The 6,192-nt window shown below is 43.4% G+C and overlaps 1 pseudogene; it reads right to left on the bottom strand.

The window, feature by feature from the left end:
- Positions 1-4,317: 4,317 nt before the first annotated feature.
- Positions 4,318-5,380, bottom strand: LOC102851408 (annotated as a pseudogene).
- Between the last annotated feature and the right edge of the window lie 812 nt (positions 5,381-6,192).

Here is a 6,192-nt window from a genome sequence, read left to right as displayed (position 1 = left end):
AACAACAACAACAACAACATGATATTGCTTATAGTTCCAGTGGAAAGAATTTTTGCTTTTTTGACATTGAGATGTAATTCATATTGATCTTCTATAACAGGTGCTTTAAGTCCTCTTTACTTTTAGCAAGCAAGGTTGTGTCAGCTACATAACACAGGTCGTTGATGAGTCTTCCTTCAATCCTGATGCCACATTCCTTTTCATAAAGTCAAGCCTCCGAAATGATCTGTTCCATATATAGATTGAAAAAGTATGCAGATAGGATGCAGCCCTGATGTACTCCCCTCTCGACTCTAAACCATGCAGTGTTTCCTTGCTCCACTCTGACAACTACCTCTTGTGCCAAGTATAGGTTTCTCATAAGCACGATCAGGTGCTCTGGGAATCCTATTCTTCTCAATATTAGCCATTAACTTGTTATGACCCAAAGAGCCAAATGTCTTTGCATAGGCAACAAAGCACAAATAGACATTTTTCTGGTATTCTTTACTTTCAGCCAGGATCCATATGGCATCAGCAGTGATATCCCTAGTGCCATGACCTCTTCTAAATCATGCTTGAACTTCTGGCAGTTCCCTATCAATGTACTTCCTCTTCTAGCCATTTTTTAATGTCTTCAGCAGTATTTTGCTTGCATGTGATATTAATGATATAGCTCGATAGTTTCCACATTCTGTTAGATCACTCTTCTTGGGAATAGGAACTAATGTGGACCACTTCCAATTACTTGGCCAGACAGCCATCTTCAAATTTCCTGGAGGAAACAGACTGATGAGTGCATCCAGAGCTGCATCTGTTAACTGAAACAAGTATCCCATTGATTGTTGGGGCCTTATTTTTTGCCAGTGCCTTCAATGCAGCTTCACCTTCCTCCTTCATTATCATTGGCTTCTGCTCATATGGTACTTCCTGAAAGTTTTCGGTGTTAGTCAGTTCTTTTTGGTACAGTGACTCCCAGGATAATCTATCCCATGCTAGATAGACTACCTCGATGTCTTAAGAAATCTCTTTCACTCTTTTCTTTTAATCCTATGAAGATTCTGTGATATTGCACTACAACATGGCAAGCTATTGTATGTGTGAACGCACAATACCTAATCTGCTTACAGGAGACTGTGGTGGTTAAGTACTAGGAAGCCAGTGATGACTCATAATGAACAACAGACCTGAACCTTGCCCAATCCTGTGCCATCCTCACAGTCTCTGTCATGCTCAAGCCCATTGTGGTAATCACTGAGTCAATCCTTCTCACTAATCTTCTCTTTTGCTTACCCTCTAACTTTCTCAACATGATATCTTTCTCTAAGGATTGGTTACTCCTTAAAATAAAGCCAAAATAAGCGAAACTAAGTTTTACCATCCTTGCCTCTAAGAAGCACTTTGGCTGTACTTCCTTCAAGACACTATACTTCCTTGTATGTTCCTTTGGCAGGCTATGGTTTTGCCAGTATTCTTTGCCGACACCACAGTTCAAAGGTGTCCATTCTTCTTTGGCCTTTTTTTTCTCTGTGCAAACTTCAGATACATAGGAAGCAGTTGAAAATATCTTTTGTGGAAAACCATGTATTCAAACTTTGTAAATAAATGAGAATAATTTTTTTAAAAGAATAAATAAATCAGAAACAAACAAACAAAAAGTGACTGGTACTGTATATAGACAGAGAGCTACCAGAGAGACAAGCTTGGTTTAGAAGCAGCCATGGTACTAGAGACATCATTGCCAATGTCAGATGGACCTTGGCCAACAGCAAAGAGTACCAGAGGAATGTCTATCTGTGTTTCATTGACTATGCAAAGATATTGGACTATGTGGATCACAACAAATTGTGGCCCTGAGAGGAATAGGAATCCCTGAACACTTGTGCTCAATTGTTCTCCTGAGAAACTAAACTTGGACCAGGAAGCAGTCCTCAGAACCAAGCAAAGAAAAACAGCATGGTTCAAAACCAGGAAAGGAATATGTCATCATTGCATCCTATCTCCATACCTTTTCAATCTTGTATGCAGAACAGATTAATCAGAATACTGGACTTTTTGATTAAGAATGTGGCATCAGGATTGGAGGAAGACTCATCAACAACCTGGTTTTTGCAGATGATACAACCTTGCTTGCCAAAACTGAGGAAACCTGAGGTATTTGCTGCAGGAGGTCAAGGACTGTAGTCCTCAGTATGGAACAAGAAGACAAAGATTCCTACCATGGGGCCAATAGGCAGAAATTTAGTTTGTTAAGAATGTTCTCTTGCTCAGCTCCACAATCAACACTCTTTTATTTTTTCCTTTTACCAACATATTTTTATTCGCTTTTTTCAGGGTTTTGTGTTGATGATAAATATGAGCTAATAGTGATCACATTTGCAGACATTTCCTCTGTGTCAGGCCAGAGACACAATGATGGCTGCCACGAATAAATGCTCATTTATTAAAGTTGTCCTCAGACTTGGCTAAAAGTAAATACCCAAAATGATCAATTCTAGGGGCTGGTATGTCAAATAATCTTTCTTCTCTGGCACAGAAAAAGTAGTCAGACCCATCACTTACCGTCCCCTACTGTTACATTTCACTTTCACCAGATCTATTTTTATAACAAAATTAAATGACGCTTAGAGACTTTAGGTAACTTGGCCAAGGTCATACAGCTTAGAAACACCTAACTTGGGACAAGAATTCAGATTTCCTGATAGTGGGGCTGGTACCTGTCCAAAGTACATTGGCCTGGGACTGGGATTGGGACATCTCAGGGCTGGAGCATCTCATGGCTGTAGGACATGTAACAGATAGTCTAGAGGCCAAGAGAGAGTTGAACTACTTGGAATTCTTAAAAATCATCTAATTCATTCCCCTTCCAATTAGACATATGAGAAGGCCAAGACCCAACAAAAAGAAGTAACTTGCAATAAGTGACATAGCAGAGTCAAGACCAGAACCCAAGTCTATGCCAACTTCATCATTCAACTGTGTTTAAAGAATAATATGCAAAAGCTGCTAAGAAGATGCCAAAGCAATTAATTCACAGGATACTTTTTTGTCCCTTAGTGGTTCCAGACCATGCACAAAAAAAGTAGTCTAGCTAGGAATACATGTGCACAAGAAAATAGAAGCAAAAACAACAAAAAAATTAGTACAGGCAGCACCTGCATTCAGAGAATGCAGAATTCAACAAGAATTCAGAGGCAGCTGAGGGCAGCAGTGTTGGAAGGCTTCCTGAATGGCAGGCAAGTAAAGCTGGGCTTTTGAGGCATCCACAGGAGTCCAACAGGTACACAGGAGTAAGTATTTCAGTCTAGAAAAGTGTTTCAAGTTATAAAGTGGTTTTGTGGGGGTGAGGGGAGATGAAGTAAAAATGGCAGATGAATACCAACTCCTGGAGGCTGGAGAACCCTTAAATGCCTGGCAAAAGCTTTTAAACTTGCCCTGTAGAGCAATGAGTCTCAAACTTGTTCAGGAAAGAGCGTGAAGAGGCCTCCATGCATAAGCAGGTACTTTCGATGCCATCACAGCCAGAGACGACGTTACCGCCACCAAATAGGGCTCCTGCTCTTAGTCTGCAGCACAAAGTCACAACACAGCAAGGATCTCAAATCAAACAGGATTGGTCTCTTCTGGATATTCCTGGTAACAGTCATCAGCCCTTTGCATGGTCTTCAGTTTCCAGCCAGCCTGTGTGGTGCTTGAAAATGGCACAGGTGTCGGTCATTGGTATTGACAAGATACAGGGGAAGAAAATCTTAAAAACCAAAGGATTCTGAGACTGACCTTATATTTTCTAGATTAAAGAGAGATAGTATTATCAGTTTAGATGCCTGAGAATGTCAAAAAGAGAAGCATCATGTGGAGCCTCAGTCTCCCTCTCTAAATGAAGGGGTGGCAACTGAGACAAAGCTTTGGACAACTGAGCTCCCTGGAGTGGCATGTCTACATCTTCTACATCTGCTGTGAAAGGAAAGGGCTGGGAGATTGGTTCTGTGATCCATCTCCACAGCTCTATGAAACCATAGGGTAGCTAGAAGTGGGAACAGTTTAGCAACCATCAGAGTCAGAAAGAGCCAGCAACAGCCTGGAGTTCTGAGAAGCTATCTCTGCACATGGTTGTGGACAAGAGCATAATGTTGCTAATGTTCACAGACCCTGGTTCAGGTGCCCTACATGCTTCTGTCCTCATCTAGAATTCACCATCAACCATCTTGGGATCCTGAGGCTTTCCCACTTTTCAATGTCAGTCTTAGAGGAAAAGGTCGCCCTATATCTTTGAATCAAAGAAGTTATCAAATCAAGCAGTATCAATCAGTCTTTCCAATATTCACATGAACACGTGGGTCACATAGCCAGGAAAGGACAGCATCCAGTGCCCAGGATGAGCTTCGATGAGCTGGCAGGGACACGAGGCCCTCACAGAGTCTGTTGCCTGCAGTAGCTGGGAGGTCACCAAGAGCCAAATATAGTAGCCACCAAACACTGCCAATAACTCTCAGGACATTTTCTCTGGTTTGGCATCAGGGAAAAGCTGGTAAAGTTCAGTCTGCATGAGTGGTCTCTCCGTAAGATGAGAGCTACTGGGAAGAAGAGGAGAGTCCTCTGACCGGTTCTCGGGCCCCTCTGGCATGCTGGGACTCACCCCAGTCTCCATGACAACATGCAACTGGCTCATTCTACTTCTCAGCAAGGATTCTTGGCTGGTCTTCATTTTTTAATTTCTTGAATGTAGTCAGACAATAACTGCACACATTTTTCCAGGTTTTGAAGTAGACAAACTAGAGCAATGCTCTGGCAGCCTTCCACCAGGTCCGTCACCTCCAGCACCACCCAGAATCTCCTGAGGACTCTGCTGGCAGGCCCCAGCCTCAGGTCCATGTTGGTGTTGGCCCTCCTCTACTGTCTCTCAAAGATGAGGACGAGAGTCAGCATGAGGCTGACCACAGACAGAGTCACTAGCAGCACGCTTGCTCAGTGGTCCCCCAGAGCAAACATCTGCGTGGTAGAGTAGATGTTGGCCCACATTACCAAACAGAAAGTCACAGCAAAGGCCAGTCCCATCTGCCTTGAGTTGTAGATGATGTATTTTCTCACTTGGGGCTCCAGGAGGGCGCTCTAGGCCAAGCTCTTATACTGCTCAGTCAGGACCTGAATGATCCAGGTCTGCAACTGCTCTTCTGCAGCTCCCAGATCAAATGAGATGGATGCACAGGTATTGTTAATGCAGAGAACTGGGAGGACTTGACCACTGGAAAGGTCTTATCCTCATCCAGCAGTGCTTCCTCCAGACAGGGGAGGAGGTAGGTAGTGGGCTGGCTGCCACGCCAGGGCCCATCTGTACTTCACAGGCCCTGACAGACCGCTGGACTTCTGGAAGAGCTGGCTCAGCCTCACTTGCAGCTAGCATCGCAGCCCGTGGACACTCTGGGGGCCAGGAGCCTGGGGGTACCTCTACTTCCCCCACAATCAACACCCTTGGCACCAGCAGTCAGGAAATCAAAAGATGAATTGCACTGGGGAATTCTGGTGTCAAGGACCTGTCCAAAATGCTAAAGAGTAATAATGCCAATCTAGGGACTAAGGTGCACCTGATCCAGGTCATGGTCATTGCAATTACTTCCTATGCATAAGAAAGCTGGACAAAGACTAAGGATAACAGAAGAAAAATTGATGCCCTTGAGTTGTGGTGCTGGAGAAGAGTACTGAACATACTATAGACCACCAAGAGAACAGACAGGTCTGCACAACAGAGTGTAGAATCAAGTTTCTCCTTGGAGGCAAGGACTTTGAAGCTCTGTCTCACAGCATGTGGCCAGGAGGGGCCAGTCCTTGAAGAAGGATATTGTGCTTGGAAGGATGGAGGGACGGCACAGAAGAGGAAGACTCTGAATGAGATGAATTGACATAGTTAAATATGGTAGTGAGGTTAAATGGGTCAGAGTCAGTGAGACTGGCTAAGGATGGATCAGGCTTCAGAGCTACTGTATTGAGTATTATAGCATTGCTAGAACAATGAGTATTATATTATAGCAGTGCTATAGCATTGCCACGTAACAACAACAGCAACACACAGATTGGATAGGTATGGAGAAAGGACAAAACTCTGATGAACACATCTTCTGATTTGAAACCATGTATTGTTCCCTTGCTCTGTTAGACAACTGTTTCTTGGTCTGTGTATGGGTTTTTCATGAGCATAATTAAGTATTCTGGGATTCT

The sequence above is a fragment of the Elephantulus edwardii genome, unplaced genomic scaffold, assembly GCF_000299155.1.
Source record: "Elephantulus edwardii isolate Elephantulus edwardi_28Jun2011 unplaced genomic scaffold, EleEdw1.0 scaffold00065, whole genome shotgun sequence".
Taxonomy (NCBI): domain Eukaryota; kingdom Metazoa; phylum Chordata; class Mammalia; order Macroscelidea; family Macroscelididae; genus Elephantulus; species Elephantulus edwardii.
The sequence above is the reverse complement of the archived record's forward strand: the minus strand, read 5'-3'. Positions and strand labels throughout refer to the sequence as shown.